Source organism: Dasypus novemcinctus, chromosome 4 (assembly GCF_030445035.2).
Source record: "Dasypus novemcinctus isolate mDasNov1 chromosome 4, mDasNov1.1.hap2, whole genome shotgun sequence".
Taxonomy (NCBI): domain Eukaryota; kingdom Metazoa; phylum Chordata; class Mammalia; order Cingulata; family Dasypodidae; genus Dasypus; species Dasypus novemcinctus.
In genome coordinates this window covers 23,138,319-23,153,283 of record NC_080676.1, presented here as the reverse complement: position 1 = coordinate 23,153,283, position 14,965 = coordinate 23,138,319, and positions in this window count along the sequence as shown.

Here is a 14,965-nt window from a genome sequence, read left to right as displayed (position 1 = left end):
AGACTAGAATTTTTTCTCTAGCAATATAACTGAGGTGTTAATGTAGTTTAATGGAAAAATACATTTTATATAAAACAGTGAAGTTTGTATATTAGTTTTCAGAATCAAATAAATAGAAAGTTGATTTTTTCCCAGTATTTTTCAGTATATTAAATATAATTTAGCATACATGTCTGTAGCTTCCAGGGCATATTTTTCTCCTTTTATAGAAGGCTCTCTTGTGTGAATTACATTTATTTCTAGGGACCAAGCTCCATTTATGTTACACTTCGTAGACTAAAGATTGATCTTAAAGGATGACTCACACATTCCACAAGCACACCCTCTTACAGACTTTGAGGCAAGAAGAAGTAAACTTACTTACCAGAAAATACAGGTAGGAGAGACAAAAGTCTCTGTGCAGCAGGACTGAGACATAGGGAGAGAGGTGAGGCTACTATACTTGTAGCACTGACATTAGTGAATTCATCCATGAATTGATGAAATTAGTGGCACTAGATTTTTAAACTCTGAATGCAGTGATTACTATGATAAAATACAACTTAATTTAATAAATAAGTCTATAAAACAGGATCAGTTACCGAGCATCTACTATTATGTAAGGCACTGTGCCTACCACCCAGGAGAGCCCAAACAAAAACCAGGATAGTAAATTAGACAACATCTTAGTTTCTCTTCAGTCCTAAAATTCATAATTCCATCTATAGCAACTCATCCTTCAAAGTAAACACTTGGTAGCCAGTTTAACCATCTGCTTGCTTGCATGGTCTCCCAGGCTACAAGAGCCTGGACATTAAACTGCTGCTGCGGAAGGACTAAGAAACACTGCTTCCCTTTAGCTCTGTTTGTGTGAATGCTTGCACGCACCCAAACAGTTTCATCAGTTTTTTGTACTAAGTCTCTGACCACAAACCGAAACTCCACTGGTTTTTCTTGTGATTGTATCATTGATGATGCTCCATATCTTTCTTTAGCATAATCTTCCAACACATCCATGATCTCCTGCAGCTTCTCCTGACTCTCGGGGCTGACTTTGGCATCGGGACAATGGAACTAGCACTGGCCATCCTCCTCGCAGGCTTGCTGAGGCAGGTCAAACGGCCTTGTCCCTCCTGCACAGACCTTGCCCTCCTGGCCCTGCAGTCCCTGCACACGCTCGCCGGAGGGTTGTCTCCAGGAAGATACATGGGCTCGTATTTAAAAATAGAATGTTTCCTATTGAAACACCATATTTCAACAACTATGAAGGGATGGTAGGGTTCTGAAAACTAATTTGAGGATTCAACTTTGACTGCCCAGTTTAGTAAATATAAGACAGTGAAATTACTGAAAAGGCAGGACTGTACTTATTTTACTTGAGTTGATTAAGAAGCTGGCAGTATTCTAATTAACTTTCCAATTAAAAGATATTTTAGCAAAATTATGAGAATCAAGTAGTGGGGGGGGGTTGGGGGGGGAGTGGTACACAAATAATTAAGGCCTTAAAGCTTTTATTTCTTTTCCCTGTTTGATTAGTTTAAATCTTCAGGTTTAATTTCATAAAAACCCTGAAAAAGGATTGGATTTGGAGGTAGGAAATGTGGCAACCCTCTTTCCATTTCTATGTTGTTGTTGTTTGGTTGGTTTTGGCAGGGAATATTTCTAATTCTAGCCATTCATTTCCATATTACTTGGAATATATTTGATCTTGGAGTTTAAGATACTTTAATCCTACTCATTTAGATGAAATTAATTAGTAAAAATCCATTTATTTTCTAAGCCAATATTAAAGAAGCAATATTCTGAACTTAAATCAGGGAAGCAGATGTGGCTCAAGCAATTGGGCTCCCATCTACCATAAAGGAGGTCCAGGGTTCATTTCCCGGGACCTCCTGGTGAAGGTGAGCTAGCTTGACTGGAGAGCTGACCCATTAGGAGTGCTGGCCCATGCAGAGTGCTGACCCACATAGCATGCTGGCCCATGCAGAGAGCTGATGCAGCAAGATGGTCCAACAAAAAGAGACTCGAAGGAGAGACAATAAGAGACAGAGTAGACCAGGGAGCTGAGGTGGCACAAGAGATTGAGCACCTCTCTCCCACTGTGGAAAGTCCCAGGATTGGTTCCCAGTGCCACCTAAAGAGAAGACAAGCAAGCACAGAAGAACACACAGTGAATGGACACAAAGATGAGACAGTGACTGCAAAACAATAGGGGGGGGGTGGAAATTTAAAAAAATCAGTAGAATTATCACCTAAATTAGGTAAATCATGATCCAACTTTGTGACAATTAAAACCCTGAGTGTCTTTTTCTACCTAGTAGAAAGGAAAAAAAACACCTCATTGGACAAATGAGTTAAATGGTGTATTTTTTAAGTGAATGTAATATTTGCTCTCCATTAAATAAAGGGACAAGAAGAGGAAGTTTCAAAAACAATCTTTTAAATCCTCTGAGTTGTAATAGGCTCTAAAACCTAATATATCTCTAGATCCAAACTCCTTCTCCCTATTTCCAAGTCTCTCCAGCAGCTAGACCTCTTGTTCTCATTCCAGCCCCTGAAATCTAATTTGTTTATGCCTCATGGGCTTTCTCCTTCTGAACTGGCCCCCTTCCATCTATTAAAAGCATGCGCTATCCTCCCCATACTTGGAAGAAATCTCTCGTCCCTTCTTGCCCTTTCACACTATTTTCCTGTATTTCTTCTCAATACACATTTCTGAGTGGTAGATTTTCCTCACTACTTTTTTTCTTTGTCTCCCATTTACTGATTACATCCTCTGTAATCTATTTTATGTGAGAGAAATGTAACACATGACCCTATTTCTAAACACAACTTATTTAATCCTTGTAATATTCCTATGAGGTAGGTACCATTATTATCTTTCCCACTTTACAGATGAGGTCATGGCTGAACTTTGATTTGAGCCTGTGAAATCTCTCTCCAACATCTACAGTCCCAAACACTGTGCCACAGACACCTTCTCTAATGAGCAGCAGTGGCCTCCTGATTGCCAACTCCAGTTATCTTTCCCCCCGTCCTCATCCTGCCACATGACTTTTTCTCTAACGTTAAGAATCATGAATTCCTTCTCTGTGAAACCCTCTTCCTTTGGCTACTACACTTTTCCTACTCCCATGAGAGAGCTGCATCTCTTTCAGTCCTTTGTGCATCTCTTCATTCTCACACTTTCGAAGGTCTTGCTTATTCTACATCCTCCAGGGACTTGGAGGCAACTATGCTATGGGCAGTTTCTAAGCTTATACTTCTAGTCCTAATCTTCCTTCTGCATTCAAGGCCTACAATTTCAACAGCATCCCATGTGTGGTTATACAAAGATTGTCCTGCTTTTACAGAACATTTCTCTTTTCCCATCTCCTTCTTTCTTACCTTTGACTCCCACCCTGTAATCACAGGCCTCCTTTGTGAATGAAATATTAGTGCCCTTGCCACTCAAGCTGGAACATCACCAAATCACCTTTGAATCCTCATTTCCCACCCCCTTGAAGCCGTCTCCATTTCTGTAATCCAAAATTATGCGTGATCCATTACTTTGGGAGACTGGTATTAAGTTCCTTACTTGACAGCCCTTTTAACCCTTGGCTGGAGCCCCACACGAGCTAAACTCTATTAGTCTAAAAGGCTTCAAGGCACTTTAGCCCAAATTATATGACACAAAATCAAGTCACTCTTGCTATCTTCCCAGCTGATATTATGACCCAGTCTATGAGCACTGGACTTATCCCCCTCACCCTTTTACATAGCCAGTTTTGCCTAGCATTGTAATAGACTGGAAACCAGGGCTTTCTACCTTATAACTAGAATCCAGATAAGTGCCCACAGATGTCCTTGTGGTCAAAGATTCCACCTCTTGCTCTGATCTGGATTACCCCTCATGGCAGGAGACCACATTAGGGACCCAGAGCCAGGTTGCTTGTTAAACTCACTGATAGGGAAACCCAGGTCCTTTTCTTTATGCAGCTGCCAGGGTTAAGTTACTTATCTTCTCTTTACCTTATTCTACTCACTGTAAACTGCAACTGTGAACAGCAAACCAGTCTCCTGGAGTTTTTGGAAGGATTAACTAATTAATATCAGAAAAGTGCCCAGAACAGCATTTTGCCTGTAGAACTTGCCATTTAATTGTTTGTTATTATAGATGCTCAGGAATGAGGATGTAGCACACCAAATCCCTACAACAATCATTACTACTGGACTGATGGAAATTTTAAAATGAAGACTTCAGAAGTCTCTATAAGTTAATAACCCATTCCCCTCATCTACACAAATGTAAATATTTAATTTTCATGTGAGACAAACCTTTCAATTTAATAAATATATATGAGCCCTAAAGTGTTAGTAGAAGAATCCAGCCTATCTGCCTTAGACACACAGTGAGTGAGTGAATGTTATAAAGTAAGTATCTTGTCATTAGGAAAAGAAGTTGGCAATGGATTTAGGGTCAGAACACATGCCAAAGATATTTCTTGAAAAGATAAGGTAAAGGTCCATTATAAACTATCTTCAGCAACCTACTTATAGTAGTTAATAAATTAAAGACATGTGATGAGTTATACTTTTCTGTTTTTTATTTGTATAATCTTAAATATTATATGAATTAATCAGCACAGTAGTCAACAAATTTAATCAAAACAGCAATGCATAATTCCACCATAGCATGTGTTTCTGAGTTACCTCTTTACATAGAAAAAACATTTTCAATGATAGTGTCAAGTTACAAAACTCCTTAATAATAAAACATTCACAGAATTACCCTTTTCTTACTTCTACTCATGAATTTTTTAAAAAAACTAAACCTGCAACTGGAAACTTTCTAAAAAATCACACTATATTATTTCTCTGCATTATAATGTAACTTTAAAATTACTAATATGAAGGCTATTTAGATACATGAAATGTTATATAAAGATGAAATAAAACCAACACGACCTTATCATGTAAAAATGATATCAGTGCATTGTTCAGGAAAAGAAAGAGCCAAATGTAAAATCATTTATATCTTTAAATATAGAAGAGCTATAGTTTATTTATAATACTCCTTATATATTCTTTTTGCGTGTGCGCGACTGAAAATGAATGTGTCACCTTTCGAAATCCCAGATGGAGTTACATTCCAAGAGTAGCCACCCCCATATAAATAAAGACCAGAAATACGTATTTACTTAAAGGGGGAAAAGAAAGACACAGCTATCAAAAGAAATTTCAGTGTCCTAATGAATTAATTTCAAAGTTTTCCTCATGATCTTGACATACAAAATATCACAATGCCTCATTACCATATGCAGCGCTAAACAGACCACATGGCGATGCTGGGAAAGGCCAATGTAACTGGCTGGTTCTTTTCAGATTTTTAAAAACTAGATTAAATGTCCAAAGGCAAGACTCATGTTCTGATGAACTCTTCTTTATCTAAATACTTGCCTTTTTTTCCTAATCTGCATTGATTCCACCAGCCCTGAAGGTAGCAGCTGTGTCATCCAATAGAAGATAAGCCCTTGTGCCTGTTTTGCACCTCACTGAAGAAAACCTTTGATTGGTAACTTGGGCTGAAGATACTTATCGCATAATGTCCAGTTGCCAGGATTTCAAAAGTGGGCCATGGTAGTCACTATTGGAATCTGGCCTCTCTGCTTCTATTTGACCAAAACAAAACAAAACAAAATTATCAACACAGACATACTTAACTGAACTTAGAAAGATCCTGCAACAACTTCTGGAGGAATTTATTTAAACTGCATGGCAAGTTTGCTGAAGAAAAGCTATCCAACTGTTACTGATAATGTCTGAGATCCTATTACAGTTCTAATTTCACTGAGGCTCTGTAGTCTTTTAAAATAGCATGTGTTAACACAGTTTCTATCCCAACATGATACAAAGTAGATTTTGCTTTTGCCACCTTAACTCAAAGAAGACCCAAGTAGAATCTAAGGTTAACATTCTTAAACTAATCAAAATTTGTTTCAGGATTTGTTTTTCTTTCCCAGGTTGTTTAAATTCATCTCATATTGCAAGAAGTGTTTTCAAAAAAATTATTAGCTGAATAGCATTCATTTCCTTTAAAAAAAGAAAAAAAACATTTCACTTTCACATCCCAAAGACCCAAATATACGGAGGTTTAGAATGTTTAATTCTAGGTTAGGCAAACATGTTGAGTGGGGGAATATTTTCAGCAATTTTTCTTCCCCAAATTTTACTTTTTCCTGCTTTTTATTACCCTAGGCTACTGTCTTGCTCTCCCCCTCCCCCCACTTCCCGCATTCACTATATCTAAACTCCCATGCTTGGGACATCAGCCTGACCCAACTAAGAAATGAATCCACGCTGGTGTCTGAAGATGCCCCAGAAATGTGGACTTAACTGGGCTATAGAGTCTGGCTTTTTGTTTGTTGTTTGTTATTTTTTACTTTTTATGGGGACCACAGTTTCCAGGTATTGAAACTATTTTTGACCCATTTTTAAATTACTTTTTAATTCCTGCAATGAGAAGATTTAATGAGTTTGCGATGTCTTTATTGAGTAAACTGAAATAACACCAGATTTGGAAAGTTGCTGTGAGTAACCCATAGCCATAACTCTGCCTCTAGCTTTCACGCATTTCTGATTGAATGCGTGAAATGGTAATCAAAGTGAAACTACTCTGCTAACCAGAAATGACCATAGAATAATGAATTATTACTGTATTAGGCAGCCAAAGGGGTGCGGATGCAAAATACCAGAAATTGGTTGGTTTTTATAAAGGGCATTTATTTGGAGTTGGAGCTTATAGATACCAGACCCTAAAGCATGAGTTTTTTCCCTCACTGTGGCAGTTTGATATGGTTATGAATTCCAAAAAACCCATATTGGATTATGCTTGTAATCTGATCTGTACCTGGGTATAATTGAGTTATGATTAGGATATTGAGTCCCCAACATCTGGGGACTCACAGATAAAAGACATGACAAAGAACAGAGTTGGGAGTTTCTGATGTTGGAGTTTTGATGTTGGAGTTTGATGCTGAAGACTCAAGCTGGAGCCCTGGGAAGTCAGCACACAGAGGAAAGAGAAGCCACCCCAGGAAGGAAGGAACCTTGAACCCAGAGAAAAGCAAGCCCCAGGAACGTAGGAACCCAGGAAGCCTGAACCCTCACAGACGTCGGCAGCCATCTTGCTCCAAATGGACTTTGGTGAGGGAAGTAACTTATGCTTTATGGCCTGGTATCTGTAAGCGCCTACCTCACATAAATACTGTTTGTAAAAATCAACCAATTTCTGGTATTTTGCATAAGCACCCCTTTGGCTGACTAATGCACTCACCAAAGTCTCTTTCCACGTGTTAGAGCAAGATGGCTGCTGACATCTGTGAGGGTTCAGGCTTCCTGGGTTCCTCTGGGCTCAGCTCCTCTTGTTTTCTCCACAAGGTCAGCTGTAGACTATCACGTGAATGGCTATCTCTTTCCCTAGGGTTTCTGCCATGTCTAAGGAGCCATCTCTATTCCTCTGTGTTCTTCTCCTGGCTCAGGTCCTCTCTTCCTGGGGCTTGCTGCTCTTTCCTCTGTGGGCTTACTTCCTGGGGCTCCAGCTTAATACTTCAGCATCAAACTCCAACATAAGAACTCCAACATCAAAAACCCTCAACTCTGTCCTTTGCCATGCCCTAATGATGTGGCCCAATCAAAGCCCTAATCATAGCTTAATCATGTCCAGATGCAGACCAGATTACAAACATAATCCAATACCTATTTTTGGAATTCATAACCATAGCAAACTGTTACAATTACTCACAAGTGATTAACCATTTTTAAGTATCTAATGAGATTTCCTCCTGTCATTTGTAATTTTACTTTTATTTCTTCTCTGAAAAATCAAAATCAGATGGATTGAGAGGTTTCCAAGGAGAAATCAGAGAAATGTTTCTATTTTATCTCCCTGACAGGATCTTTATTGAATCATTGGCATTTATTTTGGAGTATGTTTACTTCTCTAACTCTCTTACATTTCATAATTTGTTGACTTCTGAGTGACACTTTTGAGAAGAGTCTGTGTCATTCCCATTAAGAACTTCCCTGCTACGCAGATGTGGTAGAGAAGGAACCATGGCAGAACCAGGTACAGCCTCTTACCCACCCACTCTCAAGCAGCAATTTACAATTGACTGAAAGTTCCAATCACAGGTTTTTTTTCATCCCTTCTCAGGCCTGAAACCTTATCTATGGTGGCCTTGGGAATCTAGGATATGACAGTGAACCTAGGGACCAAAAAGAAACAAGAAGTTGGAAACATGGGAACCCTTGGAGAAGCTGATCCTGAGGGTCCAGGGGTTGGGGATGGGGGACGGGTGTTCTGTACTGGGGATTGGCCCTTGTTCTATGAATTAGAGCCTTATTTCTTTCACATCATTGTACCATAGCCTGGATTTCGACCAATTAGAAATTCACCTGAGTTAACAAAAACATGCTTGTAAAAGTGAAAACACTTTTATTGATACCTGTTTTAGGAATATGCCATATTGCCAACTCTGTGCTAGGCACTGCAAGCAGAAGAGACAAATATTTATGAAGATGAAGAAAATACAATCCCCTCCCACCTAAAACCACAGTCTGGTAGGAAGAAAAGTTATTTAAGCAAATAGTTACCAATGTATTATATGTTAATAATAAAAATAATAATAACAAGTGTGATCTCTCAGGGGTGTTGGCAGCATTGGCAAAAGCTTCACTGTGAATGTACCTTTAAATCTGGCCTTTGCAGGGTCAGCTGAAGAGCCACAGTTAGAGAAGGGCTCAAGAGACAGAGAGTGGTTTACACACAGTCCAAAGGGTAGGAAATGGCCTTGCTTAGCAATGAGGAAATATTTGGTTTGGCCATAGTGTGTACCTGGAAGGTGTGGATTGCAGAACTGATAAGGAAAAAGAATCTGATGGGTAAATGACAGCCAGATTGCAAAGGGCCTAATATACTATGTTTATGAGATTAATTGGTATCTTTTAGTCAAAGGAAAGGCATGAAAATGTTGGAACAGGGGTGACAGGTCCAGATTTGCATTTTCAAAGGATAATTCTGGCAGCAGTACTTCCTACTGAATCACATTTGCTATTTCCTAAGAACTAGCTGGAAAGTTATACTCAGGAAATGACCAAAGGAGGGAAGGAAAGGTTAGAAACATCAGCACATGGGATAATTTGGGGTAGGGTAGTCCTGCAACAGATGTTGTGAAGGGATTTACAGGCACACCGGGGAGATGGAAAGGGAAGCAAAAAGAGATACTAGCAAATTTCAAAACATGGATTTTATGTAATCTAAGTATCCTTTAAAAATAAATAAAAATTAGATATTTTTAAAAATGGATCATTGTAATGCAGGGGTTGGTAAACTATGGACTTTGTGCCAAATCTAGCAGACCACCTTTCTTTTTTTTTATTTTAAAGCAGTGCATAAAGTAAGAATGTTTTTACATTTGATAAGGGATGGGAAAAATTGAAAGGAAAATAATATTTAATGACAGGAAAATTATGCAAAATTCAAATTTCAGTGTCTACTAATAAGATTTCATAGTACCACTCATGCTTATCTATTTATGTATTATCTATGGCAGCTTTCACACTACAGTGGCAGAGTTGAATAATTGCAGCACAGATTTATGGTTCTTAAAACCTAAAATATTTACTATCTGGCCTTTTATACAAAAAGTTTGCAAGGATGTCCATAGGAAGCCATGACTGTAGGAATAAGAAAGCAAGGAAAGGAAACCCTGGACAATGCAAATGTTTGTACCCTATATGCTGAGGCTCTCCTAGGATTTGCAAAGCCTGGAGGCTTTGCTAACCCCTCTAGTCAGATACCCAGGGATATACATCCTCTCTGACAATCCTATTGCTAAGGCTCTTTCTCCTAGAGCAGAGGTCCAGGACCCATGATCTAGAACTCCGACTATAAATGTTAGCATTTTGAATCAGCTACCTTGAAGTTCAAAAACATATGTGGTGGGCTAACCTGGGAACTTGGGGAATGTGTTCTCCAAATTGCAGACAGTGGTATGAAAACGGGCTTTTGAAAAGAGCTTCTTTATAAATCGTGACCTGCATAAGCTGCCATAAGGTATTATGAAGTTTTCATTCATGTGATTGATCTAAGTCAACGTGACTTAACAATGTTAAGGCTCATAAAAGATGACTCGGGCTTGGAAGCTAGCCAGTAAAGACTTCCTGACTGCTATACACTGACTACTTCAGATTGTTGTTGGAAAGCTAGTAAATGAAATAGGCAGGATGTCACACTGGAGATTAGTAAATTTTATGAATTGGAAGTTTGTCATTCACTTCAAACTATGGAAGAAAAGATATCTGGGTGGGGTCACAAGAAGGTGAAGCTTAGTTCATAGGATTGAAAGTAAAATGTAATGATAAAATTCACAAAATGCAAAAACAGTTCTACTTTTTCAGACTTAAAATCCCTATATTCAATATTTCATAGGATTTCTTTTTCATCCATTGCAGGAACATTTTTGAGTGCTTATGAGGTGCTTGGCTCCATGTCAGGTCATGCTAATACAAAAACAGATTTGACATAATCCCTTTACTCAAATAATTTCCTCTTAAAGAGAGAAGTTCATAGGATAAACCTAAGAGAAAAGAGCAATAAAGAATTCATAGATAAAATGGAAGTATTGTTTTGCTCAGTTATGACACAAAGGAAGTAGTATTTCAAGATAAATATGTTAATATTTATAAAGCATCTGGCCTTTCTTAGCAGAGTACTCTAAATAAATACAAGATTATGGAAGACCAAACCAATCTCCACCCAGATGCAGCAGAAAAGACTTAGCTGGCTCATTTGGTTAGTAATCCTAAAGTTGCAAAGACAGTTGTTATTCAAGATTAGCCCCCATATGCCAATGGTCAGAATTCTGATTTAGTTAAATCTGTATCCCCAGAATTTAGCACTCATGCAATATATACAAAAAGGGCTTAATATGTGTATTTGGAAAATGTAACTCTGAAACTGGTTTAGGAAGTTCTAACCCATAGTCAAAACATTAGTATTTTGACTAAATTGAGTGAAAAACAGGGTGAGGCAAGAAGCTTGACCTTGGCAAGTTGGGTATCGTATTTGGTATCCCAAGAATCAGATCCAGAGACAAAGATTCAAATGCAGATGGTTTATGGGTGAAGTGATCCCAGAATGTATGTGAAAGTGAGTCAGCAAAGGAAAGGCAGCCAAGGATATTTTATCAAGCCTGTTATCATTGTGGGTGGGTGGGCATTAACTACACTGGGGAATTCCAGGTGTTGATGTCAGAACACTGGCCTTAGTTACCTCCTGGAGGATAAAGAAGTTGGAGTATTTATTTATGTACCAACTCTTATTTATGTACCACTCTTACTTATGCATCAAATCTTGTTGAGGACAGCTGGAGGATAAAAGGCCTCCAGCAGCTGGAAGTCAGTTTTACTACCATGGTGAGACTGGAGGATGGGGTTAGGGCCCAGGACTTGAGAGCATGGACACTGGTTGCCCTGTGGTGGGCTCGGCTAGATGCTAGACTCTGATAGAAAGGAGTAGATAATGAAAAGATTTTCATGTAACCAAAGGAATATGAACTTTATCCTGACAATTACAGGGAGTTTTTGAAATGTTTTAAGAAAGAAGTAAGGGCAACATGTTTAGTTTTGTAAAGTCCACTCCTGTTATCTCTTTGGAAGATGGTTTAGAAGGGGCTAGTCTAAGGGTAAGCAGCTCTAATTTAAGAGCTGCTGTAGTCCGAGTCCCAAAACTCATTCTGGCCTGATCTATGGCAGTGGTGGGGGAATACAGTGGAGTGGGCCTACTAGAAAGAAGTTAAAGTAGAAGGACCTTAATTCTGAATTTACAGGGAAGAAAACTGAGAGGGAGGAATCACAGAAGATTTCTGGTTTCTGTCCCAGAGAACTAGCCAGGAGGCAGTACCTTGTACCCAGATTGAGAATTCAAGTAGAGGAAATGGGTTTTGAGGGAAAGATCAATGAGATCAAATTTGGGAATGCTGAGTGCACAGCTGGCTGAACTAAATCTGGAAATCAACAGAAATTTCTGAGCTGGAGAAATAGATTTGCGGAATCTGAGTATATACATGGTGTTTGAAGCCATGTGCAATGATGATAGTGCCTAAGAAGGTACTTCCTAGGTCTGTGGAGACAAAGAAGAAAAGGCAATTCAAGTCTAATGGGACAAGACAGGTAAACAATTATGTGATGAAAGGATTCACACAAAAATGACACAGGAGAACTCAGGTTTCCAGGGGAAGGCAGAGGAAACTTCATCTTATACATAAGGATGACAAAATGGGTACTAGGCAGATTAATGGAGGGTGGAGCATTTCTGGCAGAAGGGCACCTGTGCAAAGACAATGAAGTGTAAAAGGGCAAACCATGGAACTTGTGCTAATTTAATATAAGACCATGTTTAAGTTTGCCTTTCTGTTATTTCTGGATAAAACGTATCCTGCTAGAATGAATGTGTACTCCCTGGGTGCAGGAACCATCATTTTATTCCCAGTAGGTAATACATATTAAATGTTCAATAAGTTAGTTGAAATAGTAAATTCATCTATTCAAATAAATAATGTAATGCAACATAATAAACTATAATAATTTCAGAGATCACTCACCTGCTTTTAGTCACTCAATAATTATTTAATACAAGTAGGTTGGTGCAAAAGTAATTGTGGTTTTGCATTATTCAAATTTGCTGTCTGATATTGGCATATATTCTTAAATAAATGTGATTATGTTATACATGATTTTAATGTGTATTTCTTGCTTTATGTTTTTTTTTTTGCTAATGATTTATTACTTGCTGTTTATTTTATACTTATTTTAGACTATGGAAATGATGTCAGACAAAAAGCAAAAATTTGAGCAATTTTCTCATTTGAGCTCAAAATGGGTCATAAAGGAGTGGAAACAACCTGCAACATCAACAAAACATTTGGCCAAGGAACTGCTAATGAACGTATGACGTAGTGGTTGTTCAAGAAGTTTTGCAAGGGAGATGAGAGCCTTGAAGATGAGGAGCGTAGTGACCGGCCATCGGAAGTTGACAACGACCAATTGAGAACAATCATCGAAGGTGATCCTCTTAAACTACACAAGGAGTTGCCAAAGAACTCAGACCATTCTATGGTCATTCAGCATTTGAAGCAAATTGGAACGGTGAAAAAGCTTGATAAGTGGATGCCTCACAAGCTGACCAAAAATCAACAAAGATCATCATTTTGAAGTGTCATCTTCTCTACGCAACAACAACGAACCACTTCTCGATCGGATTGTGATATACAACAAAAAGTGAATTTTATCCAACAACCAGCAATGACCTGCTCAGTGGTTGGACCAAGAAGAAGCTTCAAAGCACTTCCCAAAGCCAAACTTGCACCAAAAAATGTCATGGTAACTGTTTGGTGGTCTGCTGCCAGTTTGATCCACTACAGCTTTCAGAATCCTGGAAAAACCATTACATCTGAGAAGTAGGCTCAGCAAATTGATGAGATGCAACTCCTGCGGCCGGCACTGGTCAACAGAAAGCACCCAATTCTTCTCCACAACAATGCCTGACCACACGTCGCACAACCAATGCTTCAAAGGTTGAACAAATTGGGCTGTGAAGTTTTGCCTCATCTGCCATATTCACCTGACCTCCTAACAATGGACTACCGCTTCTTCAAGCATTTCGACAGCTTTTTGCATAGAAAATGCTTCCACAACCAATAGGATACAGACAGTGCTTTCCAAGAGTTTGTCAAATCCTGAAGCATGGATTTTCACACTACAGGAATACAAAACTAATTTCTTATTGGCAGAAATGTATTGATTGTAATGGTTCCTATTTTGATTAATAAAGATGTGTTTGAACCTAGTTATGATTTAAAACTCACAGTCTAAAACCGCAATTCCTTTTGCACCAACCTAATAATATACTGTTTACAAGCAAACCAGGATATATAAGAATACCCAGCAGACACAAGCAAGGTTCAGGATACTGTGGTTAATAAAAAACAATAGTTCCTTTTAAAAGATGTGGATTCACACTTCCTATTTATTTAAACAGGTTCTTCCCTACTTGGTCCTGATTAGTAAGGTTCTATGAGAAACATATTCTACCTAATGTAGCCCACTTACTATTTGCCATGATTTGTTGTCGCACCTCTGATAACTTTGTCCTTATTTCCCTAACCTCTAATACAGTACCTGACTTGAAATACTAGATGTGTAGCCAATACTTGTCAATGAACCCTCTAGAATCAGTTGACTTCTGAATATTTTGACTACTTCACATTTGATATTAATTAGTAGTTCTAACGGTTTCTGTACTGTGGTAACCTCTGCTATTTTTGATTGCCCAGAAATCCTTCTGTTCTTGTAGGAATACTGCTGTTTTGTTTTGGAGATTTACCCCTGTCACTGGATATAGTTTGGAAAGTGCCCCTCAATTTTACTCATTTCCTGGTCAAGCTATGGGCACATAACCATGCTAGGCCAATTGATACCTTTTTAATGAAATTCAAAATTTGAAGAAAGTGGCACAGAAACTGAAAATGGTCAGTACTTCCACTCTCTAAGTAGAATCTGAGTTACTCTCATTTTTGTCCTCCCTGATATGTTTTTGATTTATGAGCCATCCCATATATTGCAATAAATTTTGTTTTAGCTTAACTTATCCAGAATTAGATGATGTTGCTCATAATCAAAAAGCTCCAATGATATGCAGTTCTACAATTCTATGAAACTTAGAGAGCAAAAGGAAACAGAAGACAGAGAAAGTAACAAATAACAGAAGCATGCTGAGTGGGGGAGCGTATTAAAATGTAAAAGGCTTTGCCTCATGATGAGCTGTATTTATATTTTAAAATTAGTAAATGTGAGTATTCAGTCTATGGCTTTCTAATTTAGTAAGCATAATAACCACTTCAGATGTTCGTTTAAATGTAGATTTCCAGGCTCTTTTTCCAGAGGC